Source organism: Phyllobates terribilis, unplaced genomic scaffold (genome assembly GCF_046119375.1).
Source record: "Phyllobates terribilis strain yellow unplaced genomic scaffold, ASM4611937v1 Scaffold_5__5_contigs__length_657084704, whole genome shotgun sequence".
Taxonomy (NCBI): domain Eukaryota; kingdom Metazoa; phylum Chordata; class Amphibia; order Anura; family Dendrobatidae; genus Phyllobates; species Phyllobates terribilis.
Window position 1 is genome coordinate 653459296 of NW_027362765.1, and position 16439 is coordinate 653475734.

General features: G+C 45.4%; 8 non-coding genes and 1 pseudogene across 8 annotated transcripts; all 9 read right to left on the reverse strand.

Moving 5' to 3' along the window:
* Nucleotides 1–822: 822 nt before the first annotated feature.
* Nucleotides 823–1013, reverse strand: LOC141275140 (U2 spliceosomal RNA). The gene has a single exon (XR_012323391.1). It is a non-coding gene; the product is annotated as a U2 spliceosomal RNA (small nuclear RNA).
* Nucleotides 1014–2128: 1115 nt separating this feature from the next.
* Nucleotides 2129–2319, reverse strand: LOC141275141 (U2 spliceosomal RNA). The gene has a single exon (XR_012323392.1). It is a non-coding gene; the product is annotated as a U2 spliceosomal RNA (small nuclear RNA).
* Nucleotides 2320–3434: 1115 nt separating this feature from the next.
* LOC141275142 (U2 spliceosomal RNA) lies at nucleotides 3435–3625 on the reverse strand. Its single transcript, XR_012323393.1, has one exon. It is a non-coding gene; the product is annotated as a U2 spliceosomal RNA (small nuclear RNA).
* Nucleotides 3626–4740: 1115 nt separating this feature from the next.
* On the reverse strand, nucleotides 4741–4930 carry LOC141150537 (U2 spliceosomal RNA). Its single transcript, XR_012246713.1, has one exon. It is a non-coding gene; the product is annotated as a U2 spliceosomal RNA (small nuclear RNA).
* A 6172-nt stretch (nucleotides 4931–11102) lies between these two features.
* On the reverse strand, nucleotides 11103–11293 carry LOC141273993 (U2 spliceosomal RNA). Its single transcript, XR_012322290.1, has one exon. It is a non-coding gene; the product is annotated as a U2 spliceosomal RNA (small nuclear RNA).
* A 1114-nt stretch (nucleotides 11294–12407) lies between these two features.
* Nucleotides 12408–12598, reverse strand: LOC141149890 (U2 spliceosomal RNA). Its single transcript, XR_012246171.1, has one exon. It is a non-coding gene; the product is annotated as a U2 spliceosomal RNA (small nuclear RNA).
* Nucleotides 12599–13713: 1115 nt separating this feature from the next.
* Nucleotides 13714–13896, reverse strand: LOC141150301 (U2 spliceosomal RNA). Its single transcript, XR_012246554.1, has one exon. It is a non-coding gene; the product is annotated as a U2 spliceosomal RNA (small nuclear RNA).
* Nucleotides 13897–14685: 789 nt separating this feature from the next.
* On the reverse strand, nucleotides 14686–14777 carry LOC141151256 (U2 spliceosomal RNA; annotated as a pseudogene).
* A 1115-nt stretch (nucleotides 14778–15892) lies between these two features.
* LOC141150302 (U2 spliceosomal RNA) lies at nucleotides 15893–16075 on the reverse strand. The gene has a single exon (XR_012246555.1). It is a non-coding gene; the product is annotated as a U2 spliceosomal RNA (small nuclear RNA).
* Between the last annotated feature and the right edge of the window lie 364 nt (nucleotides 16076–16439).

The window sequence follows — 16439 nt, forward strand, 5'->3', positions numbered from 1 at the left end:
TAGCAGGATGGCTCCTGATTACATACCTCTCCTGCTGCTGCTGCTTCTGGCTGTCCAGCAGCAGACTGAAGGTGGCTGCTGCTGTGCACAGGTATATAAAAGCTCAGAGCCTATTATGACACGCGCAGCCAGCGTTCCATTGCCACATTCCATCTACTGCAGGCAGGATACCTGGCTGGCTGAATGTCGCTGAGAAGCTCACAGAGACCGCCATAAGCAACAGTTTAACAGAATGCCACAGACTAATCAACCAAACTTTTTGGGTTGGGTTCTCTTTTATAGTCTGCAGGCATTAAATGAAAGAAGTCAGTGTTCCAGCAGAAGGAGACAACGTTTCAGAAAAGGCATTGTAGCAAACCAAAAAAGAAATTTTAAGCGCAGCAGAGTAACCAGCGCACATACCTGTTAGCTCAGGTGAGTTTAAAAGGCTGCTGTTGATAACAAGGGCATTTGCTAAATAGATGGTGTGTGTGCAACAATATACTGAAAGGTCAATTATATTGTGCAGCTTATCTCACCACCTGTAGTTATTTAGGTGAAAGCTCCAAAATGCTTGCCTAATATGTCTGTTTATCCAAAAGGAAGTAAAAAGGGAGAGCTAGAAAGATAGCATTGCATCACATTACATGGCAATGCAATGCACAGTTGCTGAAGTTGAACCAAAATGAGCTTGTAATCTGGCTTCTGCAACTTTGAACATGAAAAATCCAATGAGGAGAAGAAAAGCAAAGCCAAAGAGTCCATCCCAAAATCCGACAAACAAGCAAAATGAACAAAAAACATTGAATTCAATTCTTTCTGATTTTAGAAACTGCATTAAAGAAGGGGTGCACCGGTCCTGGAGATACTGCAATACCAGGTCAATGCGTGGAGTGGACAGAGCAAGCTCTTTTTCCATCTCCCTGTTCTAAAAATCCATTTAATATATGGTCCCCAGATAGGGGACGTATCAGATATTAAACTGATAAGAACAGATACTACACTTGATCTTAGCCAAAAGGCCGAGAAGCGATAACCAGAATTGGTTTCAAACTACGGAGCCACCCAAGGATCCTGAAAAGTCCATTTGTGGAGATGAGCTCCTGGACTCCCGTTAAGAAGACATGTTGTCAACCTCTGGATCCCTTACATGCCTGCACTTTTCGGCTTGCTGCTGCTGCAATCCACGCGTTTTAGATCTGCATAACTCCACCTCTTTAAACACAGCACCTTCACCCCCTGCTGTTCCCACCCGCCTCAACACCGTTGGAAGGGAGGAGAACCAATTAAGGCGGGGGGTGGGGTGGAACGAGCAGCTGTCTACCCTTAGCAGGAGGGCTCCTGATTACATACCTCTCCTGCTGCTGCTGCTGCTGGCTGTCCAGCAGCAGACTGAAGGTGGCTGCTGCTGTGCACAGGTATATAAAGGCTCAGAGCCTATTATGACACGCGCAGCCAGCGTTCCATTGCCACATTCCATCTACTGCAGGCAGGATACCTGGCTGGCTGAATGTCGCTGAGAAGCTCACAGAGACCGCCATAAGCAACAGTTTAACAGAATGCCACAGACTAATCAACCAAACTTTTTGGGTTGGGTTCTCTTTTATAGTCTGCAGGCATTAAATGAAAGAAGTCAGTGTTCCAGCAGAAGGAGACAACGTTTCAGAAAAGGCATTGTAGCAAACCAAAAAAGAAATTTTAAGCGCAGCAGAGTAACCAGCGCACATACCTGTTAGCTCAGGTGAGTTTAAAAGGCTGCTGTTGATAACAAGGGCATTTGCTAAATAGATGGTGTGTGTGCAACAATATACTGAAAGGTCAATTATATTGTGCAGCTTATCTCACCACCTGTAGTTATTTAGGTGAAAGCTCCAAAATGCTTGCCTAATATGTCTGTTTATCCAAAAGGAAGTAAAAAGGGAGAGCTAGAAAGATAGCATTGCATCACATTACATGGCAATGCAATGCACAGTTGCTGAAGTTGAACCAAAATGAGCTTGTAATCTGGCTTCTGCAACTTTGAACATGAAAAATCCAATGAGGAGAAGAAAAGCAAAGCCAAAGAGTCCATCCCAAAATCCGACAAACAAGCAAAATGAACAAAAAACATTGAATTCAATTCTTTCTGATTTTAGAAACTGCATTAAAGAAGGGGTGCACCGGTCCTGGAGATACTGCAATACCAGGTCAATGCGTGGAGTGGACAGAGCAAGCTCTTTTTCCATCTCCCTGTTCTAAAAATCCATTTAATATATGGTCCCCAGATAGGGGACGTATCAGATATTAAACTGATAAGAACAGATACTACACTTGATCTTAGCCAAAAGGCCGAGAAGCGATAACCAGAATTGGTTTCAAACTACGGAGCCACCCAAGGATCCTGAAAAGTCCATTTGTGGAGATGAGCTCCTGGACTCCCGTTAAGAAGACATGTTGTCAACCTCTAGATCCCTTACATGCCTGCACTTTTCGGCTTGCTGCTGCTGCAATCCACGCGTTTTAGATCTGCATAACTCCACCTCTTTAAACACAGCACCTTCACCCCCTGCTGTTCCCACCCGCCTCAACACCGTTGGAAGGGAGGAGAACCAATTAAGGCGGGGGGTGGGGTGGAACGAGCAGCTGTCTACCCTTAGCAGGAGGGCTCCTGATTACATACCTCTCCTGCTGCTGCTGCTGCTGGCTGTCCAGCAGCAGACTGAAGGTGGCTGCTGCTGTGCACAGGTATATAAAGGCTCAGAGCCTATTATGACACGCACAGCCAGCGTTCCATTGCCACATTCCATCTACTGCAGGCAGGATACCTGGCTGGCTGAATGTCGCTGAGAAGCTCACAGAGACCGCCATAAGCAACAGTTTAACAGAATGCCACAGACTAATCAACCAAACTTTTTGGGTTGGGTTCTCTTTTATAGTCTGCAGGCATTAAATGAAAGAAGTCAGTGTTCCAGCAGAAGGAGACAACGTTTCAGAAAAGGCATTGTAGCAAACCAAAAAAGAAATTTTAAGCGCAGCAGAGTAACCAGCGCACATACCTGTTAGCTCAGGTGAGTTTAAAAGGCTGCTGTTGATAACAAGGGCATTTGCTAAATAGATGGTGTGTGTGCAACAATATACTGAAAGGTCAATTATATTGTGCAGCTTATCTCACCACCTGTAGTTATTTAGGTGAAAGCTCCAAAATGCTTGCCTAATATGTCTGTTTATCCAAAAGGAAGTAAAAAGGGAGAGCTAGAAAGATAGCATTGCATCACATTACATGGCAATGCAATGCACAGTTGCTGAAGTTGAACCAAAATGAGCTTGTAATCTGGCTTCTGCAACTTTGAACATGAAAAATCCAATGAGGAGAAGAAAAGCAAAGCCAAAGAGTCCATCCCAAAATCCGACAAACAAGCAAAATGAACAAAAAACATTGAATTCAATTCTTTCTGATTTTAGAAACTGCATTAAAAAAGGGGTGCACCGGTCCTGGAGATACTGCAATACCAGGTCAATGCGTGGAGTGGACAGAGCAAGCTCTTTTTCCATCTCCCTGTTCTAAAAATCCATTTAATATATGGTCCCCAGATAGGGGACGTATCAGATATTAAACTGATAAGAACAGATACTACACTTGATCTTAGCCAAAAGGCCGAGAAGCGATAACCAGAATTGGTTTCAAACTACGGAGCCACCCAAGGATCCTGAAAAGTCCATTTGTGGAGATGAGCTCCTGGACTCCCGTTAAGAAGACATGTTGTCAACCTCTAGATCCCTTACATGCCTGCACTTTTCGGCTTGCTGCTGCTGCAATCCACGCGTTTTAGATCTGCATAACTCCACCTCTTTAAACACAGCACCTTCACCCCCTGCTGTTCCCACCCGCCTCAACACCGTTGGAAGGGAGGAGAACCAATTAAGGCGGGGGGTGGGGTGGAACGAGCAGCTGTCTACCCTTAGCAGGAGGGCTCCTGATTACATACCTCTCCTGCTGCTGCTGCTGCTGGCTGTCCAGCAGCAGACTGAAGGTGGCTGCTGCTGTGCACAGGTATATAAAGGCTCAGAGCCTATTATGACACGCGCAGCCAGCGTTCCATTGCCACATTCCATCTACTGCAGGCAGGATACCTGGCTGGCTGAATGTCGCTGAGAAGCTCACAGAGACCGCCATAAGCAACAGTTTAACAGAATGCCACAGACTAATCAACCAAACTTTTTGGGTTGGGTTCTCTTTTATAGTCTGCAGGCATTAAATGAAAGAAGTCAGTGTTCCAGCAGAAGGAGACAACGTTTCAGAAAAGGCATTGTAGCAAACCAAAAAAGAAATTTTAAGCGCAGCAGAGTAACCAGCGCACATACCTGTTAGCTCAGGTGAGTTTAAAAGGCTGCTGTTGATAACAAGGGCATTTGCTAAATAGATGGTGTGTGTGCAACAATATACTGAAAGGTCAATTATATTGTTCAGCTTATCTCACCACCTGTAGTTATTTAGGTGAAAGCTCCAAAATGCTTGCCTAATATGTCTGTTTATCCAAAAGGAAGTAAAAAGGGAGAGCTAGAAAGATAGCATTGCATCACATTACATGGCAATGCAATGCACAGTTGCTGAAGTTGAACCAAAATGAGCTTGTAATCTGGCTTCTGCAACTTTGAACATGAAAAATCCAATGAGGAGAAGAAAAGCAAAGCCAAAGAGTCCATCCCAAAATCCGACAAACAAGCAAAATGAACAAAAAACATTGAATTCAATTCTTTCTGATTTTAGAAACTGCATTAAAGAAGGAGTGCACCGGTCCTGGAGATACTGCAATACCAGGTCAATGCGTGGAGTGGACAGAGCAAGCTCTTTTTCCATCTCCCTGTTCTAAAAATCCATTTAATATATGGTCCCCAGATAGGGGACGTATCAGATATTAAACTGATAAGAACAGATCAGGTTTCAACATATTTTATTAAGTGCGTAAAAGATGGTTTACAATCAAAAGCAACAACACAAACAGTACATTATTAAAACACAGAATTCCACCCATAAAAACCCCATATACGATTGGCATCCCTTCTCCCAATACATTTGACATCCCTCAAGTAATAAATATACATCTGGCTAAAAGCAATTTTAAGACAATCCTTCACAGAAATAGCATCACGTTTAAAAAGTAAAATATTGCGTGCCTTCCAAAAGGCGTCTTTAAAACAGTTAATCATACACCAACATATACAATACTGTTGAGGGGTCGGACATTTAAAAAGGCCATATAAAACATATTCATGGTTAAAATCTCTTAAACCGCAAGTCCATTTTAAAAGAATCCCAACTTTGTGCCAAAGTTCCTGTGCAAATGGGCAATTCCACATAAGGTGCAAGGTGGTTTCGTCATTAACACATGAGTCTCTGGGGCATTTGGCTCTGGCCACCAGGCCTCTCCTGTGTTGAAACTCTCTGGTGGGGAGGCACTGGTGGACCACCATCCATGCGATGTCCTTATGTCCATTTGCTAAGAATTTCCCGAAGACATTCTTCCAAACTTGCTTCGATCTCTCTTCTGAGAAATTTACTATGGGGGTCACATCTTCATTCCTCCTCAGAAAAGATAAAAGCTTCTTGCGGTCTTTAAAAATGTCCATATTAAAATCACCAAGGCTATAAAATCGAACAGTCTTTTCTAAGATTGCTTGGTGTTTGGGGGGGCATAGTAAAACAGGGGAATTCAACGACAACTTAAACCATCTTTTAAAAATCATCCCACAAGTATATTTTAAAAAATAACTTAGCGCACTATTACCATTAAAATGTTTGAAACAAAAGCAGAAATAATTTAAATACAAATAAATATGTAAGTCGGGGACATCCCTTCCGCCGTTCATTTTATTCTTCCTCATTATTTCTCGCCTTAATTTTTCCATTTTGGAGTTCCATAAAAACATAAAGATCATCCTAGTCATTTTTTTAATTAAAACATCAGAGGGGGGGTACACCATAGCTATATACAGTATGAGGGGTAACAACACTGATTTTATAATTAAAATTTTCCCCTCCATTGTTAGGGACCTCAAACCCCAAAATGATATTTTCTTTGACATTTTTTCTATGACATTCTCCCAGCTTTGAGTTCCCACATTCTCCTCGTTAAAAACAACTCCAAGAATTTTTACATTGTCTCGTTTTATAGTGAGCTGCGGGAGTTGGGCGGTGTCCCAGGATCCCAAAGTCAGACATTCAGATTTATTTAAATTAAGTTTCAAACCGGATGCCTGGGAAAAAAAATCAATGCGCAACACCGCCCTCCGGAGGGAAGCAGGGTCCACGCACACAACCGTCACGTCATCCATGTAGCCAAAGACTCTCACATCACTGCCACCTCCGCCAGGAACAGGAACCCCTCTAATCACTTTGTCTTTTCTTATTGCGCTCAGCAGGGGCTCCATGGCGCAGATGAACAGGATGGGCGACAAGGGGCATCCCTGCTTCACTCCGGACTCAAGGGGAACTCCATCTGTTAAAAAGCCATTAAGAGAAATTTGACTAAAACAATTTTTATATAAAATCTTAATACAATTTAAAAGCATATTAGGGATACCCATTCTTTTTAAAACTCTAAAAAGAAATCTATGAGAGACTCTATCGAAAGCTTTTTCAAAATCTAGGGCTAAAAGAGCTACATTTTGACCCCGGTCTCTGGAATACCAAATTACATCCCTTAATACGTTTAAAACCTCTGAAATACTTCTGCCTGGTACACTACATACCTGCTCAGGCCGGATCAGTTTGGCAATGACACTCCTGAGGCGGTCAGCAACCACCTTAGCAAGTACCTTGTAATCAACATTTAGGAGAGTTATGGGTCTCCAATTCGCTAGAGCACTGCGGTCACCTTTTTTATATATCAAAGACACCACTCCTCTCCTCCACGAAAATGGCAACTGTTCACAAATAAAAACTTCTTTAAAAAGCATAAAAAGGTCCTCTTTTAAAATGTCCCAAAAAGTAAGGTAAAATTCTACAGGTAGTCCGTCACACCCAGGTGCTTTACCCTTAGAGAAACTTTTAAAAACATAAAATAATTCCTCTAAAACAATATCGCGTTCTAAAAACTCCTGGTCTGTAAAATTTAACTTAAAATCGAGATCATTAAGAGCATCAGATAAAAAGGACTCATCTATACACTTTTTACTAAAAAGATGCTTATAAAAGTTAAAAGTAGCATTCAACATTCCCTGCATAGATGTTTCACCCTCTAGATTTGTGATCACTTCTCTTTTATCCATGACTTTTTTGAAGAAGAAGCGAGAGCACTTCTCCCCCTCCTCCAAGTGCTGCACTCTAGAGTTAAAAATAACCTCTTTCCCCTTTGTGTCTATGCAGTTCTGAATTTCAGTTTTTAGGCCAGCAATATCATCTCCCACCTCCACCCCTAGCTCTTTGAATTTAAAAAGTGTTTGTAGTTTGGTGTTAAGATCACTAAAACATCTTTTTTTCTCGCTGGCTTTACGTCTCCCTGCTTTTATAAAAAACATTCTGACTTTTTTTTTCAAAATTTCCCACCAGGTTACCATAGGGGCATCAGAAGGTTTTTGTCGCCGCCAGGCTTGATAGGCTTTAACAAAGTCTTGTCGAATCAGAGGGTCCTCCAGCAGGTAAGTACTTAGACGCCAGAGGCCCCTGTTGACCCTCTGTTCATCCCGGTATTCTAGGTGCACCTCCAAGCCCTTATGGTCAGAAAATATATTTGATGTTAAAACACATTTTACAGGGTTAAAATCATCTGATAGGAAAATAAAATCGATCCTGGAGGACACCCCTCTTCCGGACCACGTGTAACCAGGGTCCGTCGGCAGGAGTGACCTCCACGCATCGCATAATTTAAAATCAGTTATAAAATCTTTCAATAGATGACATGACTTATCCAATTTGCGTAAAGGGTCACCCCCCGCTCGTTGTTCACTAGCACAAAGACAATTAAAATCACCCCCTACGATCAGGGGAGGTGACCCAGTACAGTACAATGGCAATATCCCAAATAAATTAATTCTCTCTTGCTTATCAGGGGGAGCATAAACATTCATTACACGTAGGATAAAACCATTAAATTTAAAATGCACTAAAACCACTCTGCCTGGTACTATTTCTGTGACAGCATTTATAGTAATATTTCTCCCACGACAGAGGAAGCCCACCCCTGCTGACTTGTTGTCGTTGGAGCCAGACCAGATGGAGGGCCCCAGTCTCCAATCTGTCTTGATATCATTATAATTTAGTGCATGTTGTATCCCGCATTCCTGTAATAAACAGATGTCAAAGTCAGTGGTTTCTAAGTACTTAAATAGAGCAGCCCTACGAACTGGGCTCTTTAATGACCTCACATTCAGTGAGACAAGTCTTAATGTGGGCATTCATAGGTCAGGGTGGTGGATCTTCCATGAGGACACCTGACTCAAAGCCCTGTATATCAAATTGCTCCAGGACATCCGGGCTAGAGGACCTAAACGACTCGATATTCTGTGAGCCGGCGGTTGCCCCCTCGTAGGTCACGGTTCCCAGCCACATTCCAGGAGACGCTGGGGCTTCGACATTCCGTCTCTTTTTCGGGGCAGACTCCACTAGGTCACTGGTGCAGTCCTCCTCTTCCTCCACCTCCTCCAGGGGGGGAGACTGGTCCATCAGGACAAGATCAGCAACACAGATTTCCTGATGTTCGCCACCTAGAAGCAAAGCCCCCTCATCAGGCTGGCTAATCGCCCTGGAAGATCCTGAGGCCATCGCTGCGTGGTCCCCTGTAGCCAACCGCACAGGGGCACCACCCTCCAGCCCAACAGGATCGGTATCGGGAACCATCGATACGGAGGATACCCTCCCAGAAGGAGGACCCCCCCGCTCCGGTCCATGCGAGGTCCGCCCATCGTTAAGGGACTTCGATGCAGGGGCCGCCCCAGAGGGGCCTCCGGCTCCCTGCTCCATCCCAGCCTTCTCGCCCTTCGAACCGCCCTCCGACGCCGGCCTGCCAGTGAAGACCGGTGGGCGCATCGGCTCAGCTTCAGAAGATGCAGCTTCTGCGTAGGTCCTGGTCCTGGTCCTGTTGGGGCATCCTCGGAACATGTGCCCCGCCTCACCGCAGAAATTACATTTCCTCCCAGCGGGACAGTCCTTCATTAAATGTCCGTAACAGCTGCAATTATTGCAGCGGTCTACTTTCCTGCCCGTGCAGGACGTTTGGGTATGACCCATTTGTCCACAGTTCCTGCAACATACTGGCATTCCAGGATAAAATAAGTAGCCTCTGCTCTTACCGATTACGAAGGTTGAGGGAGGGTGTAGCATTCCTCCCACTCCACTAAGGTCCCTCTTTAGACGGGCCATATACCTTCTCTTGCCGCACCAGAAGCCTACCGCGTTCTTCACAGTACCCAGGTATCTCAAATCATCACAATAGCGGGTAAGGTAGGTCGAGATGTCTGCAGCTTCAACAAAGAGGTTCGGGAAATGCACCACGATGGGGATCTCGTCATAAGCATACAAGAGACAAGAGGTTAGTCCATCCAATTCATCTAAGTAGTTTTTCTCGTTTACCTTTTGTACGAGTTGCTGACAGCATCCCTGGCTCTTGAAGGTGATGGTGTAAGTCCCCTTGTACTCGTTGTCCTGGAAGCAGAATATGTCTTCCCGCCGAAACTCCAGAACTCCAAGAAGAATCCTATGGCAGATGTAGTCCAAATTCTTCTCCATCCTCGATGCTGCTCCAACTTCAATCCTCACGGTGTTCCGCATCCGGGCATCACCCGATGAATATGTGAGCGTTGCCGGCATCCTTCACTCAGGAACGTACCGACACTTCTCTCTGAGAGGCGCAAGCCTTCATGGGATCCCTTCCCGTTGCTCCCGGACTAATCCTTCCTCCCAATAGCAGCAGGGGGGTTAAGTCCCTCCGAAGAGGAACGATCCCCCCAGGCCGAGAGAAAGGGTACCAAGAGCACCTCACAGGCAAGACCACACAGGTAAACCTGATAGATCGTGCCAAAAGGCCGAGAAGCGATAACCAGAATTGGTTTCAAACTACGGAGCCACCCAAGGATCCTGAAAAGTCCATTTGTGGAGATGAGCTCCTGGACTCCCGTTAAGAAGACATGTTGTCAACCTCTAGATCCCTTACATGCCTGCACTTTTCGGCTTGCTGCTGCTGCAATCCACGCGTTTTAGATCTGCATAACTCCACCTCTTTAAACACAGCACCTTCACCCCCTGCTGTTCCCACCCGCCTCAACACCGTTGGAAGGGAGGAGAACCAATTAAGGCGGGGGGTGGGGTGGAACGAGCAGCTGTCTACCCTTAGCAGGAGGGCTCCTGATTACATACCTCTCCTGCTGCTGCTGCTGGCTGTCCAGCAGCAGACTGAAGGTGGCTGCTGCTGTGCACAGGTATATAAAGGCTCAGAGCCTATTATGACACGCGCAGCCAGCGTTCCATTGCCACATTCCATCTACTGCAGGCAGGATACCTGGCTGGCTGAATGTCGCTGAGAAGCTCACAGAGACCGCCATAAGCAACAGTTTAACAGAATGCCACAGACTAATCAACCAAACTTTTTGGGTTGGGTTCTCTTTTATAGTCTGCAGGCATTAAATGAAAGAAGTCAGTGTTCCAGCAGAAGGAGACAACGTTTCAGAAAAGGCATTGTAGCAAACCAAAAAAGAAATTTTAAGCGCAGCAGAGTAACCAGCGCACATACCTGTTAGCTCAGGTGAGTTTAAAAGGCTGCTGTTGATAACAAGGGCATTTGCTAAATAGATGGTGTGTGTGCAACAATATACTGAAAGGTCAATTATATTGTGCAGCTTATCTCACCACCTGTAGTTATTTAGGTGAAAGCTCCAAAATGCTTGCCTAATATGTCTGTTTATCCAAAAGGAAGTAAAAAGGGAGAGCTAGAAAGATAGCATTGCATCACATTACATGGCAATGCAATGCACAGTTGCTGAAGTTGAACCAAAATGAGCTTGTAATCTGGCTTCTGCAACTTTGAACATGAAAAATCCAATGAGGAGAAGAAAAGCAAAGCCAAAGAGTCCATCCCAAAATCCGACAAACAAGCAAAATGAACAAAAAACATTGAATTCAATTCTTTCTGATTTTAGAAACTGCATTAAAGAAGGGATGCACCGGTCCTGGAGATACTGCAATACCAGGTCAATGCGTGGAGTGGACAGAGCAAGCTCTTTTTCCATCTCCCTGTTCTAAAAATCCATTTAATATATTGTCCCCAGATAGGGGACGTATCAGATATTAAACTGATAAGAACAGATACTACACTTGATCTTAGCCAAAAGGCCGAGAAGCGATAACCAGAATTGGTTTCAAACTACGGAGCCACCCAAGGATCCTGAAAAGTCCATTTGTGGAGATGAGCTCCTGGACTCCCGTTAAGAAGACATGTTGTCAACCTCTAGATCCCTTACATGCCTGCACTTTTCGGCTTGCTGCTGCTGCAATCCACGCGTTTTAGATCTGCATAACTCCACCTCTTTAAACACAGCACCTTCACCCCCTGCTGTTCCCACCCGCCTCAACACCGTTGGAAGGGAGGAGAACCAATTAAGGCGGGGGGTGGGGTGGAACGAGCAGCTGTCTACCCTTAGCAGGAGGGCTCCTGATTACATACCTCTCCTGCTGCTGCTGCTGCTGGCTGTCCAGCAGCAGACTGAAGGTGGCTGCTGCTGTGCACAGGTATATAAAGGCTCAGAGCCTATTATGACACGCGCAGCCAGCGTTCCATTGCCACATTCCATCTACTGCAGGCAGGATACCTGGCTGGCTGAATGTCGCTGAGAAGCTCACAGAGACCGCCATAAGCAACAGTTTAACAGAATGCCACAGACTAATCAACCAAACTTTTTGGGTTGGGTTCTCTTTTATAGTCTGCAGGCATTAAATGAAAGAAGTCAGTGTTCCAGCAGAAGGAGACAACGTTTCAGAAAGGCATTGTAGCAAACCAAAAAAGAAATTTTAAGCGCAGCAGAGTAACCAGCGCACATACCTGTTAGCTCAGGTGAGTTTAAAAGGCTGCTGTTGATAACAAGGGCATTTGCTAAATAGATGGTGTGTGTGCAACAATATACTGAAAGGTCAATTATATTGTGCAGCTTATCTCACCACCTGTAGTTATTTAGGTGAAAGCTCCAAAATGCTTGCCTAATATGTCTGTTTATCCAAAAGGAAGTAAAAAGGGAGAGCTAGAAAGATAGCATTGCATCACATTACATGGCAATGCAATGCACAGTTGCTGAAGTTGAACCAAAATGAGCTTGTAATCTGGCTTCTGCAACTTTGAACATGAAAAATCCAATGAGGAGAAGAAAAGCAAAGCCAAAGAGTCCATCCCAAAATCCGACAAACAAGCAAAATGAACAAAAAACATTGAATTCAATTCTTTCTGATTTTAGAAACTGCATTAAAGAAGGGGTGCACCGGTCCTGGAGATACTGCAATATCAGGTCAATGCGTGGAGTGGACAGAGCAAGCTCTTTTTCCATCTCCCTGTTCTAAAAATCCATTTAATATATGGTCCCCAGATAGGGGACGTATCAGATATTAAACTGATAAGAACAGATACTACACTTGATCTTAGCCAAAAGGCCGAGAAGCGATAACCAGAATTGGTTTCCAACTACGGAGCCACCCAAGGATCCTGAAAAGTCCATTTGTGGAGATGAGCTCCTGGACTCCCGTTAAGAAGACATGTTGTCAACCTCTAGATCCCTTACATGCCTGCACTTTTCGGCTTGCTGCTGCTGCAATCCACGCGTTTTAGATCTGCATAACTCCACCTCTTTAAACACAGCACCTTCACCCCCTGCTGTTCCCACCCGCCTCAACACCGTTGGAAGGGAGGAGAACCAATTAAGGCGGGGGGTGGGGTGGAACGAGCAGCTGTCTACCCTTAGCAGGAGGGCTCCTGATTACATACCTCTCCTGCTGCTGCTGCTGCTGGCTGTCCAGCAGCAGACTGAAGGTGGCTGCTGCTGTGCACAGGTATATAAAGGCTCAGAGCCTATTATGACACGCGCAGCCAGCGTTCCATTGCCACATTCCATCTACTGCAGGCAGGATACCTGGCTGGCTGAATGTCGCTGAGAAGCTCACAGAGACCGCCATAAGCAACAGTTTAACAGAATGCCACAGACTAATCAACCAAACTTTTTGGGTTGGGTTCTCTTTTATAGTCTGCAGGCATTAAATGAAAGAAGTCAGTGTTCCAGCAGAAGGAGACAACGTTTCAGAAAAGGCATTGTAGCAAACCAAAAAAGAAATTTTAAGCGCAGCAGAGTAACCAGCGCACATACCTGTTAGCTCAGGTGAGTTTAAAAGGCTGCTGTTGATAACAAGGGCATTTGCTAAATAGATGGTGTGTGTGCAACAATATACTGAAAGGTCAATTATATTGTGCAGCTTATCTCACCACCTGTAGTTATTTAGGTGAAAGCTCCAAAATGCTTGCCTAATATGTCTGTTTATCCAAAAGGAAGTAAAAAGGGAGAGCTAGAAAGATAGCATTGCATCACATTACATGGCAATGCAATGCACAGTTGCTGAAGTTGAACCAAAATGAGCTTGTAATCTGGCTTCTGCAACTTTGAACATGAAAAATCCAATGAGGAGAAGAAAAGCAAAGCCAAAGAGTCCATCCCAAAATCCGACAAACAAGCAAAATGAACAAAAAACATTGAATTCAATTCTTTCTGATTTTAGAAACTGCATTAAAGAAGGGGTGCACCGGTCCTGGAGATACTGCAATACCAGGTCAATGCGTGGAGTGGACAGAGCAAGCTCTTTTTCCATCTCCCTGTTCTAAAAATCCATTTAATATATGGTCCCCAGATAGGGGACGTATCAGATATTAAACTGATAAGAACAGATTTTTTTTTTTATCGAAAGCCCGAATTCGTGTACAAAACCCGAGTGCGCTTAAAAAAGTGACAAGTGCCACAAAAAAAGTGCACTAGGATGCTGGTCTTCTTGAAACCCTCTCCAAAAGGAGAAGGGTCCCCCAAACCATTCCCCGTCCCTCCGAGCCAAAAGGCCACAGCGAGGAACAGGGACAAAAAGCCACCTCCAGCCGAAGCCAGAGGCGACCCAATCTTACCCCCAGCACCTGCCCGAGTTCTCACCCGAGCAAGGCACTGGGAGCCAAAGACTGTGCTCCCCTCCCGGAAGAGGGGAGCCAACAACGCTCTCCTCCCGAAAGAGGAGAGCCAGGGGGGTTCAGGGGGGAGCGGAACCTGATGGCCACACACTCCCCCCCTAGACCTGCCAAGAGAGGAACCCGTAAGGGAACCGCATCCCGACAAAATCCTAGTAGGGCGTGACACACGTGAATAAGTGGACACACAGTGACAAAGAAATTAAATAAATAGTGAAGGTTTCACAGTATAATACTGCCCGGACCTTCGACCGGGAATTGAAAAATTCCCCATTATAAGGCCAGGAGGCCCGGAATAAGGGTGTGTGCGAAGAAAGAAAATTTGAAGTGCTTGTGCAAATGTGCCATAAACTCAAGTGGGGTTCCCAATCCCAGTGAGTTAAGGCACCCCAGGGTCACCACTCCTGGGGCACTTCACACTTCGGGCTTTCGATCTTCCCCGGCCCAATGGCGTCGATCCTGGGGGGCCATGCTTTCCACCAGATGACTATATTAGCCACCTGGCGTACTAACAAGCGCCTAAACCCCAGTGTGCATAATGTATCAATCTACTAGGGCGGCCAACATCCAAAACCGCCTTTTCGAAAGATACTACACTTGATCTTAGCCAAAAGGCCGAGAAGCGATAACCAGAATTGGTTTCAAACTACGGAGCCACCCAAGGATCCTGAAAAGTCCATTTGTGGAGATGAGCTCCTGGACTCCCGTTAAGAAGACATGTTGTCAACCTCTAGATCCCTTACATGCCTGCACTTTTCGGCTTGCTGCTGCTGCAATCCACGCGTTTTAGATCTGCATAACTCCACCTCTTTAAACACAGCACCTTCACCCCCTGCTGTTCCCACCCGCCTCAACACCGTTGGAAGGGAGGAGAACCAATTAAGGCGGGGGGTGGGGTGGAACGAGCAGCTGTCTACCCTTAGCAGGAGGGCTCCTGATTACATACCTCTCCTGCTGCTGCTGCTGCTGGCTGTCCAGCAGCAGACTGAAGGTGGCTGCTGCTGTGCACAGGTATATAAAGGCTCAGAGCCTATTATGACACGCGCAGCCAGCGTTCCATTGCCACATTCCATCTACTGCAGGCAGGATACCTGGCTGGCTGAATGTCGCTGAGAAGCTCACAGAGACCGCCATAAGCAACAGTTTAACAGAATGCCACAGACTAATCAACCAAACTTTTTGGGTTGGGTTCTCTTTTATAGTCTGCAGGCATTAAATGAAAGAAGTCAGTGTTCCAGCAGAAGGAGACAACGTTTCAGAAAAGGCATTGTAGCAAACCAAAAAAGAAATTTTAAGCGCAGCAGAGTAACCAGCGCACATACCTGTTAGCTCAGGTGAGTTTAAAAGGCTGCTGTTGATAACAAGGGCATTTGCTAAATAGATGGTGTGTGTGCAACAATATACTGAAAGGTCAATTATATTGTGCAGCTTATCTCACCACCTGTAGTTATTTAGGTGAAAGCTCCAAAATGCTTGCCTAATATGTCTGTTTATCCAAAAGGAAGTAAAAAGGGAGAGCTAGAAAGATAGCATTGCATCACATTACATGGCAATGCAATGCACAGTTGCTGAAGTTGAACCAAAATGAGCTTGTAATCTGGCTTCTGCAACTTTGAACATGAAAAATCCAATGAGGAGAAGAAAAGCAAAGCCAAAGAGTCCATCCCAAAATCCGACAAACAAGCAAAATGAACAAAAAACATTGAATTCAATTCTTTCTGATTTTAGAAACTGCATTAAAGAAGGGGTGCACCGGTCCTGGAGATACTGCAATACCAGGTCAATGCGTGGAGTGGACAGAGCAAGCTCTTTTTCCATCTCCCTGTTCTAAAAATCCATTTAATATATGGTCCCCAGATAGGGGACGTATCAGATATTAAACTGATAAGAACAGATTTTTTTTTTTATCGAAAGCCCGAATTCGTGTACAAAACCCGAGTGCGCTTAAAAAAGTGACAAGTGCCAAAAAAAAAGTGCACTAGGATGCTGGTCTTCTTGAAACCCTCTCCAAAAGGAGAAGGGTCCCCCAAACCATTCCCCGTCCCTCCGAGCCAAAAGGCCACAGCGAGGAACAGGGACAAAAAGCCACCTCCAGCCGAAGCCAGAGGCGACCCAATCTTACCCCCAGCACCTGCCCGAGTTCTCACCCGAGCAAGGCACTGGGAGCCAAAGACTGTGCTCCCCTCCCGGAAGAGGGGAGCCAACAACGCTCTCCTCCCGAAAGAGGAGAGCCAGGGGGGTTCAGGGGGGAGCGGAACCTGATGGCCACACACTCCCCCCCTAGACCTG